Source organism: Canis lupus, unplaced genomic scaffold (genome assembly GCF_011100685.1).
Source record: "Canis lupus familiaris isolate Mischka breed German Shepherd unplaced genomic scaffold, alternate assembly UU_Cfam_GSD_1.0 chrUn_S1676H1870, whole genome shotgun sequence".
In the NCBI taxonomy this organism is placed as follows: Eukaryota; Metazoa; Chordata; class Mammalia; order Carnivora; family Canidae; genus Canis; species Canis lupus.
The window spans coordinates 1-15323 of NW_023330523.1; the positions used below are offsets into that span (position 1 = coordinate 1).

The 15323-nt window shown below is 40.3% G+C and overlaps 1 long non-coding RNA gene across 1 annotated transcript in view; it reads right to left on the reverse strand.

The window, feature by feature from the left end:
* Nucleotides 1-4289: 4289 nt before the first annotated feature.
* Nucleotides 4290-15323, reverse strand: part of LOC119878509 — a 65914-nt gene continuing 54880 nt past the window's right edge. Inside the window, exons 2-3 of the long non-coding RNA XR_005386957.1 lie at nucleotides 12635-12734; nucleotides 4290-5379 (exon numbers count right to left, since the gene is read on the reverse strand). This is a non-coding gene — a long non-coding RNA (uncharacterized LOC119878509). The remainder of the gene's footprint in view (nucleotides 5380-12634; nucleotides 12735-15323) is intronic.

Below are 15323 nucleotides of genomic sequence, written 5' to 3' on the forward strand. Positions count from 1 at the left end.
CACCATGTTTTTTATTCCTCACCATCTCCGCACACTGTCTCTAGGGCACCCCGTGCTCCATGAATAAAGTCTAGTGCTAACAGTGCACACTTCCTGGTGCCGTAGCTTTGTGTGTTCTTTAACATTCTGGTGCAGATTTCTCTTGTCACTTGTTTGTTTAAGAATTTTCTTTCCACTCTAGTGTGATGCTGCTTTTATGCTTTCTTAACTCTGAAACCATGAGACTTCTGGCCGAGCAAGGATTTCCTGGGACTCCAAGACAGTGAGGTTGCCTGGGATAGTCTGCTCTCGGAGCTGCTCCTGGGGCAGCCTCCTGTCCCCTGCACAGGGGTCCCTGAGCACAGGACAGTCAGCCAGAGTCCCTGCCCTTCCTCACTTCCAGCTTCTGTGATGACACTTGATATTTGTACTTTGTGATCATAGCCATTCTAACAGGTGTGAGGGGATATCTCATTGTGGATTTGATTTGCATTTCCCTGCATTTCAGATAAACAACAATAATTTTGTAGTTTATGTCCAAATACCACATAGCACTTTGGACTTGTTTTTTTCCATGGAACCTGGCAATCCTATGTGAGGCTGCCTTCTTCCTTGAGGAGCAAAAGACATTATCTAGCAAATTAATTTTCTAAGGAGCACACACATCCACTCACACACACATACACATCTTTATACTTTTGAGGAGAGTCGATTATAGGCCAACACAATTTTTTATTTCTTCTAATAAAACTGATTCAATTATTATCAGATTTGCTCAGCTATTTAAAAAAGTCCAACATGAGGGATGTCCAAAAAGCCTGACTAATCATCATCTGTTGACTGAGTACTAAGATGTGCCTACCAGAAATTATTTTCAGGGAAACAAAAATAAAGTTAATGCTTCAAAAGGGACCTGACTCCATATCTGATACCTGCTGGGTGCTCTGCATGTAGTGACTGAGCTTGAAATGCCAGGTCTACCCGATGAGAGAGGCACACAGTAGAGAGGAGGGGTGGGGGTTCTAATCCAGCCTCAGCTACTCATGGTCCTGTCATACTGAATGAGTCACCTGCATTTGGGGAGCTGTTTTCTCATTTTTAAAGATAAGAATTAATGATGCTTCTGGAATGGGGGCTTTTGTTTTCATCCTGAAGTGTCTTATATTCTGTGATTCTCTAGAGAAGTATGAATGTGCAGGATGCTACCTATGACTTGGTTTTTAAAATGGGAGTGCTAAGGGCACCTGGTGGCTCAGTCAGAGAAGTGTCTGACTCTTGATTTTGGCTCAGGTCATGATCTCGGTGTTGTTGGGATCCAGCTCCACTTCAGGATCTGTGCTCACCAGGGAGTCTGCTTGAGATTCTCTTCCTCTCCCTCTGCCCCTCTTCCCACTCTCTCTCTCTCTTCAATCAATCAATCAAGCAATCAATCTTTAAAAAAGAAGAAAAAATGGAGGTACTGATCTAACAAAAGAGAAACTTTTTTTAAAAAAATATTTTATTTATTAATTCATGAGACACAGAGAGGGAGAGAGGCCAAGACATGGGCAGAGGGAAAGCAGGCTCCATGCAGGGAGCCCAATGTGGGACTCGATCCCGGGACCCCAGGATCACGACATGAGCTGAAGGCAGACGCTTTAACTGCTGAGCAACCCAGGCATCCCAAGAGAAAAATTTTTAAGAAAAAAAATGTGTATTCAATACAAAGTGTTATAAACACATAAATTAAAGATAAAAGAAAGAATAGTTTATTCACAGTCTTCATCAAAATATATCAATGACTTTCCTCTTTTGGATTTTCCGGGCTTATCCAGTTTATTAGGAGTTGACGTTACATGTACATTCAATTTATTCTCTGTGACCTAGTGAAGAAGTCAAACTGCATTAGATCTCAGAGTCATGGTCAGAAGGGAGCGGTCCCAGGTCCGGGAAAGCAGGTGAGAGAGAGAGAGAGAGAGAAAGAGAGAGAGCATGCTTGTTCATGGAGAGGGGGGTGCAGAGGAAGAGGGAAAGACAGACTCCTGGCTGAGCAGGGGGTCAATGAGGAGCCCTATTCCAAGATCCCGAGATCCTGACATGAGCTAAAAGCAGCTGCTTAATTAACTGGAGCCACTCATGTGCCCCATGATTTCCCTGTTCTGAATAGGGTTTCAGATATGCAACCCCAGCCAATCAACCTAAGTCAAATACTCTCTCCTCATTCCCTGACTGACCTGCTGGCTTTCTGAGGAAATCCCTGACCTCCCAGCTCATCCTGCCTGTTCCCTCTGGGCTGCTTCTAAGGCTCTACAAACTCCCTGTTGCCCTGAATCCCTGGGCAGAGTGCTCCACCGTTGTGAGGCCTGAACTCCAAATCCATGGATTGTTCTCCTTTGAGCAAAGGACACCACACTCTACACACTAAATGGTTTTACTTCTGGCATTTGACAAACCCAGGAGAGTATTTGGCTGGAGGTTGGACACAGATTAGGTGGGTCATGGCCAACAGGTGTTGAGCCTTTAATGTCAACAGTGTTTGAAGACAAATGGAAACAGTAATTGATGAGAGAAACAGAGTTTTGAAGGCTGACAACATAAAAAAAATATTTCCATAAAAACAATAGAGGGGTTGTGGATTATCCCCCAATTAATAAGATTCTCTTATTGGTAGAAATCTAGAAAAAAAAGAAAAACAAAGATTTTACCCAATTTCTCACCATCCACATTGCTCACCTCCTATATTGCGGTGAGTTTTATACACTTTCTACTTGTTTTATTGTGCAGATGTCACTCCCATTGTCACTCTCTTTTCCATATAATGTTTTAGCACAGCTGCCTTAGACACCTGCTGGGGCTGGTAGTAGGTGTGAAGGACCCTAAACTCCCTGCCCTAGTCAAGTCTCCTTCCTGGCCATCCCCACAGCTTTCTCTCTCCAGGCTGACAGGTTACATTAGCATAATTAATTACCTTACAACCAGGAGGCCCTGGTGTACTTGGGATAATAGAAAAGGAACTTTCATTTCAGCTGGAAGTCAACGCTACCTTTACTTCTCAAAGCTCCATTTCAGATGCATTCCTCAGCTGACCCTTCCTGAGGCCCTGCCTTTACCATTTCTGAGCATCTGACCCTGGAACTGTAGCACCTGTGCCCCTGGCTCAATGCAGGTGTCTTCCTTTGGCCACACACACGCACACACACCTGATTTTCCAAAACTGGAATATTTTCTATGATCGTACACTATGAGGCCCCTAGAAAACATCTATTGCAACCAGCCCCATTTTGATGTAAAACAACAATCCCGAACATTTCTTGAGCATTTTCTATGCATCTGGGACAGATGTATGCTTTGCTCACATTCCCTGATTACTCTGCGTGCCACCTTTCGACATCTGAGGAAAAGGAGGAGAAACATCCTGCCCAAGACTACACAGCTATCATGTTATGTTAGGGCATTTAAATCTTCTTTAAAAAAAAAAGATTTTATTTATTCATAAGAGACACAGAGAGAGGCAGAGACACAGGCAGAGGAAGAAGCAGGCTCCATGCAGGGAGCCCAACGTGGGACTCGATCCCTGGTCTCCAGGATCAGGCCCTCGGGTAAAGGCAGCGCTAAACCGCTGAGCCACCCAGGCTTGCCCACATTTAAATCTTCTAATGAGATCTCTGGGAGAAATGCTCCAATGCTAGCTCAGGGGGGCAGCTGTCTTTTCAGCAGGGATCTCTGCTCCGTGCTCATCCCTGCCTCCCAAGCAGGCTGCACACCCATTCCTCAAGCAGGTTGATGCAATCAACCCTGGGTTACACCTGGGGCACTCCGCCTGCCATGTGTCCCTGCGTGCTACTCCCTATGGGATTATGGGACCAGATTCCCTGGACCTTTATTTTCTCCTCTGTAAAATGAAGAAAGGGCCCAACTTTGGAGAGGTCACCTCTGAACACTGGGATCAGGATAGTTTTTTTTCTAAGTCATTTCCATATTCCCTCAATTGTCTCAATGAAAACTTGTATTGCTTTTGAATTTTATTTTAAATTTTATTTTTAGAAGAATTCACATTTTAATATTAAAAATTGCTGGATATTACTGAAGACTTAGACACCACTCATGAAATCTGATGGTTAGAAAGGCTTGTACCTGGCTCTGTTTTGACCACTATTTCTCTCCTCTTCTTTTTTTTTTTTTTATAAAGATTTTATTTATTTATTTATTCATGAGAGAGAGAGAGAGAGAGAGAGAGAGGCAGAGGGAGAAGCAGGCTCCATGCAGAGAGCCCGATGTAGGACTCGATCCCGGGTCTCCAGGATCACACCCTGGGCCAAAGGCGGCGCTAAACCTCTGAGCCACCCGGGCTGTCCTCTCTCCTCTTCTCAAATAACTTTGGCTTCTTTTACGAAACAAAATCTAGTTTTCTCTCCGGATTCCAAGTGACTCCATCTGCCAAGTTAGATACAAAGTTCATGCTTGATGAGCTCAGAGAAGCTTCTGGGTCAGAGTGTGTCTTTCCCCCTGTATAGAACAGATACCAAGTACTACAGCAAGTGGCACAAATAGTCTTCTTATTAATACTGTACTGTGACTTCCTTGCTTTCTTTGCATTTCTTTTGTCCACATGCAGATGCAGGAATGAGATCATCTTGTGCAGAATTTAACACATTGCTCCACACAAACTGAATTTCCTTTAGCAAGGTTGTTTGGCACTTCTATTGCCTGAAAATGTGATTTGTACAGTTCATGGAAGGTTGCTAAAAATCAGCCTCATGTGATCTTCATCTGGAGACTGAGAAAAAAACAGATTTTCAAATAGAGCTCTGTGTGTCCCCTATTTTGGGGGATGGGGTGGATTTTCCTCCCAAAGGACAAGAGTGGATGCTGACAGCACAAATGTTGGATTCTGCAAAAGCTTCTGTTCTTCACCCCTCCCAGGATTGACATTACACATTTATCCACCCTGCTCTGTGCCTCAGGAGACTAACCACTATGGATTCCACTAATGGGCATCTTTGCTCTGATTACCATTGAATGTTGGCCAATGGAAGTTAGAGTTCAAAGAACCATGATGGTGTCACCTGACAAAATCATTCCTTTTTGGGCATCAGATTTCCAAGCCTGTGGATCCAGGGCCTGGGAGAAAATAATTCTTCTAGTGAATTAATTGGTATAAAAGTGAATGGCCACTCCCACCTGCACCTGTTGGTTCCTGAGCATATACCTCTGGCTCTGGGGTAGATGGCTTTATGTATTGGCTCCGGGGAATGATGCAGATCATCTGTCAGGAAGAGAACCCTGAGCTCCCTCTGTGTCCCCTTCCCAGTCTCGGGCTGATGCTTCATTGACTGCTTCCAAATAGCAACCAAAGAATAAGGAAAACCATCCATGCAGTCTTAATTCTCAGGGCAAGGTAAAGAAAGGTAGACAGTCCATCTGGAGATGCAAAAGAGTGAATTCAAGCAGACATTAAAATAAATGGGTTATATTTGCCCATGAATAAGGAAAACAGTATGGAGACTTGGGAGAAATTTTTATCTAGTTCATTTCATGTCACGTTCCACAAAAGCACCAAGGTCCCATCTCAAACACAATAGAATTTACTCTGTTCCTTCAGTAACAACATGGGAAACTGGAAAAGTATTGAGAGATTGTTATTAAATGCTGTTCTTTTCTAATTGATGAATTTAACAGAGAGGAACATGTAATTTATTTATAATGCTTTTGTTCTTCAGTTAAATCAGGGATTCCCAGATATTTGTCAAGTTATTAGGTAAGTCATCAATACCTAAGTAGAATAAAATAAAGAGACCTATGAGTAGATACATGATTGTAGTGCTTTATGAACCAATATTGTGATGAACCCAATTCTGCCTCCTCGATATTCTTTAATACAATAAAGAAGTATGCATTAGTGAAACAACCCCAGCTCTTACTAAATGACACTAGGGAAATGCCTGCCACTTTCATAATGTCAACTAAAATCCAGCCTCTCAATTATAATTGATCTATCTTTTCTGTTCTTCCTTAATCTATGTTCTTACCACCTATGAGTCAATATTTAACTGTATCAATCACAGGCTGAAGATTCCTAGTTACTCTCATTCTTTTGCCTTTATTTTTTTAATTTCTAAGTTGGAGTTACAGAGTGATTAGCAAAAATCTGCAGTTTTATTCTGAAAGTGCTAGAATTAGCATTTGTAGTCCATGGGTCAACAGATTTCCTTAATTCCTTTTCTTTGGGCAGTTGAAGAAAAATAATTAGTTTATATGTATAGAACTGAATGTGCAGTCATTCTCTCAAAGAGCTCAGATTCAATTTGAAAATAAATAAATATAATGTAAGATTCTGATAAGAATATAATACCTATTTTAGAATGAGAACTCCTTATATACTAAGCACTATATTAAGCACTTTATATACTTCATGTTGTGTTATGCCCCTGTATCGGTGGAAAGAAGAAAGAGTCTGATGGCTTCCAATTATACCTCCACAGATGTTAATCTAATCATATTCCCAAATGCCTAGTTCAACTTAATTCCTTATTGGAATGAATAAAATGGAATTCATATGCATTCAGCTCCATTGGCTGCCAGATAATGAGCAAGATGTTGTGTGTCCAGAAACACATGATCATCATAAAAATCCTGCAGATAAACCTATTTCATGAAAGAAAGAATTGAAAGAAAATTTTAAAAAAAGAAAGAAAGAATTGAAACTTAGAAAGGAACAGAAATGCTGCCGTTTCAGTTGAACTATTGGGCCACTTTAAATATCCTTATGTTTGTTAACAAGAATATACTCTGTCATTTGTGGGCAAATATGGATTGTCCCAGACCTGCTCCCCAGCCCAGCAGAGCCCAGTCAGTACAGTATGAGTCACCACTCAAGAAACGATGGCTACAGCGTCATAGTGGGCACACATCTGGAAGAGCTTACTTTCTGGACAGTCTGCCCCAGGACCCTTCCTGCTAGTAGAGTGGTAAAGGCTAAAAAATCACATATCTTTTCTGTTTTGTGAACTTGCTTTAGCGGAAAGTATCATAGGTCAACTGCAAGGAGAGCACGCAAAATCCCATAGCTGGACTTGAAATGGACGGAGGGCAGGCACATGACTGAGGTCATAGACATGACTGTGAGGGCCAGGTGTGGCGCCAAATGAAGGAAGATGAACACAGGTGCTGCTGGTATATAAGTGCTCCCAAGCAGGACCTTTGTCTCTGGTGTCTGTGACTTTGCCTGGGTCTGCACATGCCTTGTCTCTAGTGCAACCTCCATACACACTTGCTGAATTGATGTGTGAATAACTGAATCTCAGGAAGCAAAGCAAATTCAGAGTAATGAGTCCTAAAATTTGAAATATTCTAGAGCTTCAGGAAGGAGTAATACACACACATATATTATTATGATATAATGGTACATAATATATATTATACTATAATAAGTATATACAGAAGAAATACAGTATCTGGTTTAAGAACATGGTTTCCAGATCTAGAACCTCTGGTGCAAATTACTATTTTGCCATGTATGTCAGACCTTTGATAAAACGTCTGGAGTGTCAAAAGCCCCCATTTTCGTATCTGAAGGATGAGGACAATAATAAAAGCACCCACTCAGTAGGCTTTGTGAAGATTAAATGAGATAATGGAACCAATGTGTTTGTAGCACAGTGCTTGCTGTGTAGAATGACTGCAATATTGTGAGCCATTTATGTTATATGAAATGAAGAAAATAAAATATCTATTTTCTCAAGGTGTTCAAAATTATAAATAAATGATAAATTCTGCCTTTGTTTTCTTCTCTGTTTGATCTAATTAATGAAGAGGAAGCACCTTTTTCCAGGAATGTGTCTGAAGTGGTCATTTATCTCCCTGCTTGGCTCCAGCATCTGAAACCTTCGTCTACGTCTGGGGAGTTCTTCATCTTATAAGTCGTAGTGAAAGAATGAATTCATTCCCACTATAGGAAGGAAAAATGTCAGATACTGTTTCTCAGCTTTCCTTGAGCTAAAGTCAAGTGGAAAGTGTGGGCTCCCCCACAACTGCCACCCCTTCAAACACACACACAGAGGATCTGGATGGAAATGCCTGGCAGCAATGGTGGAGCAGGGGACCTCCCTCCAGAGTGATAGTAAGTAGATGCCCCTTCTCTGTCTTCTCATCATCCTCATTCCCAGGAGGAAACTTCTTGCAGAGGAAGAGCCAGTCCTCTTAGTCATAGGACATCGGCACTGGTCTACTGTCCTCCACCTCAACATTCAACTGTCCAGTGTGGATCACTTCAGAAATGGTATTTATTGGAAAACAGAGCAAATAGGGCAACTGTCTCAGAAGGAAAAATGAGCCCTCCTGGCTTTTTCCGCTCTCTTTTCCACAGGAAGTACCCCAGTTGGAGTTTGCATCAGTTCCAAGTGGTATGTGACAGAGCCACACATGAGTTTTAGGGAGAACTGCTTTGTTTTAATACATGCAAATACTTAGAGAAAACTATATAGAAATCATTAAAGGCAAGCAAAAAAGCTTCGCTTAAGAAAGGATGGAAGAAAAGAAGAATGTGGAAAAATCAATGCAGACAAATAAAATATCAATAATATGTTACTGATTTTCCAGGTTACTACTTCAAAATGGTCACCAAAGCATTTTCACAATGCGAGTGGGGCAAGGAAAAATGGTTGACAGCATGGGAAGGTTAAATTTAAGACATGATAGTAGTAATAATAATATGTAATTATTCTCAAAAAATTCCTATATTCCAGAACCTGTGCTAGTGGTTACAATAAATCTGAAATAGTCTCAGCATTTAATGTGCATTAATTTCCGAGATAGAATTATTATCACATCTGCTTTCAGGTGAGGATTTCGAGACAGGAAGAGATTAAGAAATTTGCAGCAGTTCAGACAGCTCCTGAGCAACAGAGATAAACGTCCATAGCTTCAGATATTAAAAACTACTTCAGTGACATGGGGAGATGCTCAGAATACGAAGTGAGCTGAAACAAGAATACAAAACCCTGTGCATATTGTCCCTGTAACTCATCAATGTATTTGTAATCCACAAGATAATATTCATACCCATGTATCTGCAGAGGAGAAATGTGAAACTAGTATTGGTCCGTTTTACAACTAAAGAAATTAGAGCTTAAAGAATGTAGGCTTCCCGTTCAGCCCAAGGCAGTAGTAAGTCCATGCTGGAATGAGCTGGACTAATGGGCCCTGAAAGGTTTAAGGACTGCAATTCCTTGCGGGAACACTAGGGAGCTGGATGAATTAAGATTGGAGCAAAGCCCTCTTGCTCGGAGGTGTGGAGATTGGTGCCAGCATGATGTCATCAGGATAGAGCTCTGAATTCACTGAGGCTGAGAGATGGGTCATATGGGGCCACCGTTGATTCTCCCTGTGAATGAACAGAGAGCCTGACAAGACCAGAAGATCTAACTTATGTGTACATGTACATGTGTGTGTATGTGTGGCTGTGTGTAAGTTCTCTTTCCGTGTTCTCACTTCTGAGCATGTTAGCTCCTGTAACCCATACCACCTAAATGTTCTGTTGCAGTATTATTAGCAAGCACGTCTGACTCCCCAGGTAACTGAAGTACTAAGGCATTTAATGACTCGTCCAGGTCCCAGAGCAGGTACACAGTGAGGTGGCCAAGAAGGGGAGGGACACACATCAGCTGGCTCCTCTTGACTATTGCACTAAACCACTTCTTCACTGCAGGACAATACAAAGAACAAGACATTGTCCCCCACAGTGGAGACAGACTGATATCGAACATTAACCCACACAAATTATTATGATGTGTGAAGCATATGTGCAGGACTTGAGTGATTAGGTGTCTTCAGAGAATAACTAAAATGTCAAGAAATTATCAATTGATTTTTTAAATATAAAACAGGGAAAAGACCCTTATTTTTAATTTCTAATAATAGAATCTGCAGTGGGATTCTTGTAGGAATAATGATCTCTCCTTGCAATTTTCCTGGAGAACTATTCGTCTTAATGATGAATTCCCCAAAGAACATCAACATACTCATTCACTCTGTCTCCTATTTGAAGGCCCCACAGTTTATTGCTCAGCTTTGAGATCAACTGGGGGAAAGAAGGATTTGCAGGCCAGGTACACATGAGAGGTGGAATGAGATATATGATCCTTCAGTTCTTCTTCTCCCACCTCAGTTGGGTTCATATTCTTTGATTGTCATTTTAACCCATGACGGTTTCTTATTGGGGGGACCATTGCTTTCTTGAGCCTGAACAGAACCATCTATATTTTTTATTGGAGGCTAGAACCTGAGTGGAATACAGCGAGTATAGGAAGATGAACAGGTTCCAAAAGGAATGCATGGAAAGTGTGCATTCCTCTTCTCAAGGAATCTTTGCTACACTATTTTGCTTCTCAAAATATCTTTGCTAAATGCTTTTTCTCATGTCACATACAGAAGAGCAGTGTACCTTCATAATATAGTGTCTTCAGATAACAGACTTCAGGAGACAAAAGTTATATCAGCTTTTCAATATGAGCACTAGAAAAATTAGTGAAAATTAATGATAAACAAATGGAAAGAAGCGATTAATTTATCTTGGATTCAAATGATAGAATACTATGAAACCATTAAAAATGGCATTTTTAAGATTGATTAATAAAAGTGAAATGTTTCCATTCAAATATCAAAAAAACTAAATAAAGTTCAAATGACTGTATTTTAAATCTCAAATATGTAAAAGTCTCTCTTGGTGGAAGAAAGAAAATGAAAGGAAATATTTGAGTTTTAAGATAACCTTTTTGTCTGTCAGAGAGAATGCGTTATTTCCTTCCTTCTATTGACTTTACATTTTCAAAAAAAAAGTACTACAAGAATTTTCACAATGAAAATATTATTTCCCAAGATCAGTTTTTGTTTTTCAATAATTATAAAAATACAAATGGAAAACTTAGAAAGGATGTATTATTGCCATGCACAGAATATGCTTTATGTTTATTATCATTTATCAGGTATGCATACTTCATGTTCATTCTCAATTTTTTTTTTAAAGATTTTATTTATTTATTCATGATAGTCACACAGAGAGAGAGAGAGAGGCAGAGACACAGGCAGAGGGAGAAGCAGGCTCCATGCACCGGGAGCCCGATGTGGGATTCGATCCCGGGTCTCCAGGATCAGCCCCGGGCCAAAGGCAGGCGCCAAACCGCTGCGCCACCCAGGGATCCCCATTCTCAATTTTAGACTGGTAATAGTACTCTCTCAAGTTTGAAAGGATATTTATTTCAGCAATTACAGATGTGAGAACTGAGACAAAGAAAGATTAAATGCCTCAGCCCACATCCAAAAGGGGTAAGTACCATAGGATGCTGATTTTCATAAGCCATTAGTGAGGATATTCACAAAAAAGTTGGTAAGGCTCTGATAAATTTTCAATATCTAGAGATAACTAAATGTGTTAAAAGGCAGATGAGGGAGTTTAATTATCCATAGTCATGAAAAATACTGTTCTCATAGATGATTTAAAGATGTATAGTATTGCTTACAGTAATAAGTTAATCAAAAGAAGAGAATATAAAGTCAAATATGCAACTCTCACTTTAAAATGTATATTTATATATAAAACACCAAGCAATCCTATTGCTTGTCATAAATACATAGAGAAAATTCAAAGTAAAAGTAAGTCATGGGTACCTTATATTGTCATTTTTATACCTCATTTTACTCAGATTTTCCTTAAGAACTACTGTTACTTATACGTGTTCTCATATTTACCAGATCTGTGTCTTTGCATAAGTCATTTCTCTCTGCCAGCGTCCTCATTTGTGAAATGGAGGTTAATCATAACAGCTGTTATGTGACTGCAGAGGTGATTAGGTAAAATAGTACAAGAAAATGTTTAGAACAATGCCGGACATATTACAAGTCCACAATGCACATTAGATGTCTATTAATTGTAAAGCTTTTCACTACACATGAAACATAACATTGCTTTGAGAACTATCCTGCGTGTGACATCATGCTCATGAGAGAGTTGCAAGGTTCAGGACAAGTAGAAGCTGGTTTTCAGAGGCTTTTCTGACCCATGTATCCCCAGAAATTTCAGCCTAGTCCCTTCTTGGAAGCACCCAGGTTATAAATGAAATCTGATTTCTCTGAGCCCTAATCTGCCTGGTGACATCTCAATCAACGTTAAAAAACCCAAAAATACTCCAGTGGAGTATTTTCAATAACATCACATGCATATTCAATAACATCAATGAAATATTTCAGGGTCTTATTGTTGTTCTTTTGTGCTGTGTTACAGAAAAGGAAGATCAAATTTCTATCTGAGTCTCGAATCAACAGCAAATCAGAGACAGGTAGACATGGGGGCTGAAGCCAGTAGGCCTGTCCTCATGTTACTGAGCAATGTTTCTGCAGCATAAGATTCCAGGGGGTTGGCTGAGTGGGTGTGAAAACCATCCTGCCCCTGGCCAGAAGACATATTTGTAACAGGAATTTCTTTCCAGATTGAGGGCCCTCTTACCTCATCTGCCCAGCATACATAGGGCACAGGAAGCCTCAGAATTGCTTGTATCTGTGGCAGATCATGAACAACCCGAGGGAATTATCTAAGCCACCACTTCTTCTGAGAAACCTGAATTAGCCTCATCCTCCTGCTGCTGACCTGACAAGTCCTGCTAACAGGGACCTCACTTCTTACCTTGTTGCTGGGAAATCAGCCAGGCCACAGGATGCCCCTGCTGGAAGCAGTCATCTTCTCATCCCTCTTGAGTCTGTGAGTTGCCCCTGGTCACTTCAGTCTGCAAGAGAGATTCAAGAAATTCTTTATTGTTGCCTTTTTCTGTATCATTTGTTCATGAGAATTTCTCTTCTTTGCCTGAAGTTGGCCTTGGGCGGGTGACGTTGGAGCAACCTGAATTATCAATTTCCAGAGAAAGAGATGAGAGTGTCCACTTACCTTGGAAACTGTCCACTGAGGACTCTAACAGTGAAGTCATGCAGAAACCAGTGGCAGAAACCAGATCAAGGAGAGGATATCTATCATTCACCTCAATAAAGCTTGCTTATGATTGCAGAGGTGAGAAGACAACAAACTTAGACTTCAATTTTGAAAATAAATTTCTTAGAGGAAGATGAGTCCATGTACTACTATACCTGCCAGATTTGGATCTGTAGCACCAGAATTGCCAAGAGAAGTTGCACAAGAACCATCCTCAGATCTGGACCCATGTCTTTTTCAATATGGCAACCAGAAAGGCTACACAGCTGAATGGCAATCTGACCCTCTCCTCTGCAGTATTTCCTGAATTTTCTAGCAAGACGTTGTAGATTTTGCTCGCACACTGATCCGCACGGGATATCATCAATTATGGTACATACTAATGAAGTTTGATCCTATTTCCTACTAAATTCAGCTGTCTAGGAACTCTGAAAACACAGATGGTTTAGAGAAAAATCCATTTGTCTTCTAATTCACTGTAGAGACAAAGAATTCTACTGTTAATGAAGACAGGAGAGGGGCATATATATTACACAAATATTTCTTGCTGTTATTACTTGCGATTTTATTCATGGATATTATAGTTTTTCAGAGGTAGAATATTACTACCCTGTTAGCCATACTGAAGGAATCTATGGACCATTATGCCCATAAGTAAACAATCACTTATTTGGTGTAAAGGAGAGACTAAGTTATAAGTTCTGTATCCTAGAGGTAGAAGCAGCACCTCACTCCACATTCAGGGATCAATAATGAGACAAAACCACCATTGCTCCATTGGGACAGGCCCCTGAACACATCAAGTGCCCCCAACATGGCAGATATGCCTCTAAGACCATGTTTTCTAGGGTTCTGCAAAGAAAAGAAACATCCCCAATGAGATGCAGGATGGGTATCTCATCAGATGATTAAAATGATCAGATGATTAAAATGAAGGATGATACAGCCTCCCTTAATCTCAAGAAAGGAAAGATAATATCTCTTACAAATTAATAAAATAAAGAATATTAATAGAGAATTTAATTCTGTAATTAGTAGGTGGATGGTTATGAGTTTTCAAAAAAACAGTGGAACACACAGGTAATATGTGAGATTATCAAAACTCCTCTCCCATCTCCTTAGCGTCCACTTTCAAATGATGAGGAAAAACCTTTACCTCAGAAAAATTTGGTATTTTTGATAACTTGGATTATCTGACCACATAACTGCCATGCCTGTATTTTACCCGTAGTTCCTGAAATCAGGACAGCACCTTCATTCTCTGTTTTCATTCTAAGAATCATGTGGTGCTATCAAGTGCAGAGATGCTATGGAAAGCAGAATGAATTACTCCCGTAGCAGTGTCAGTCCCTTCCCAGGGACAAAGTCAGGATCTTGTATCCCACACCCTATCCATCGTGATTCTTGACTGGGGTTGGGTCCCAGCGGGAGGAACCCGAGGGTCTCAAAATGGCCTCACGTGGCCCCTAACATATCTACAGAAACAAAGGTAAGAAAACCCCTGAAAATAATGTAGAGTCAGAGAACAAGAATCCTTTCCAGAAAGAAGGGAATGAAAAGAGGGATTAAGTTTCTCACAGTATCTATGCAAAATACTTTCACAGATTATTTCATTTAATCCTCTAAAGAGCAGCATAGAATCTGATGAGGTGGCTGCTTGAGGACTGATCTCAGGAGATAGAGTCACCTTGACTTTTCAACATACAATAACCATTAAACACTACAATGATGATCAGTAAGGAAAGGGAAATATTATCTGTGTGGCTTTGAAGTGACAAGATTCTACATAGCTGTAAAAACCATGTTTTTTGAAAGATTATATGTAAAATTTACAAATTTACTGAAGGCCAAAGCAAGTCTCCCTCCATCTAGGCCTTTGTGAGCATTTCTAAGGTGTGCATATTAAGTTCCATGGGGCCCAGAACATGTCTCCCCAAGAGAAGACTTGATCAAGATGGAGAGCCCAAGGTGGAGTCCGTATTTTCAGCACTCCTGTAGTCAATATTTTATTGGTTTTTACATTTAATGATGAGATTGTTTACATAAAAATTTAAAATGTAACTGTATATATGACACTTAAAATGGCTAGGTAGTTATATTTTCCTATCTAATAGAATTACTACATTGTATCTCTCAAAAAACCCCAAAACTAAAAAATTACAATTACCCATAATGGTAATAGTGATTATCATAGAACAAGGTTTCCACAAACTGCGCCCATGCCATGCACACTTTATAAATACAGTTTTATTGAAACACAACCTTGACCATATGCTTACAAATAGTCTATAGCAGTTTGCACTACAATGGCAGGGTTGGGTAGTTGCAACAGACACCCACAAAGAAAACCTAAAATGTTGACCATTTGGCCCTCTACAGAACATGTTCG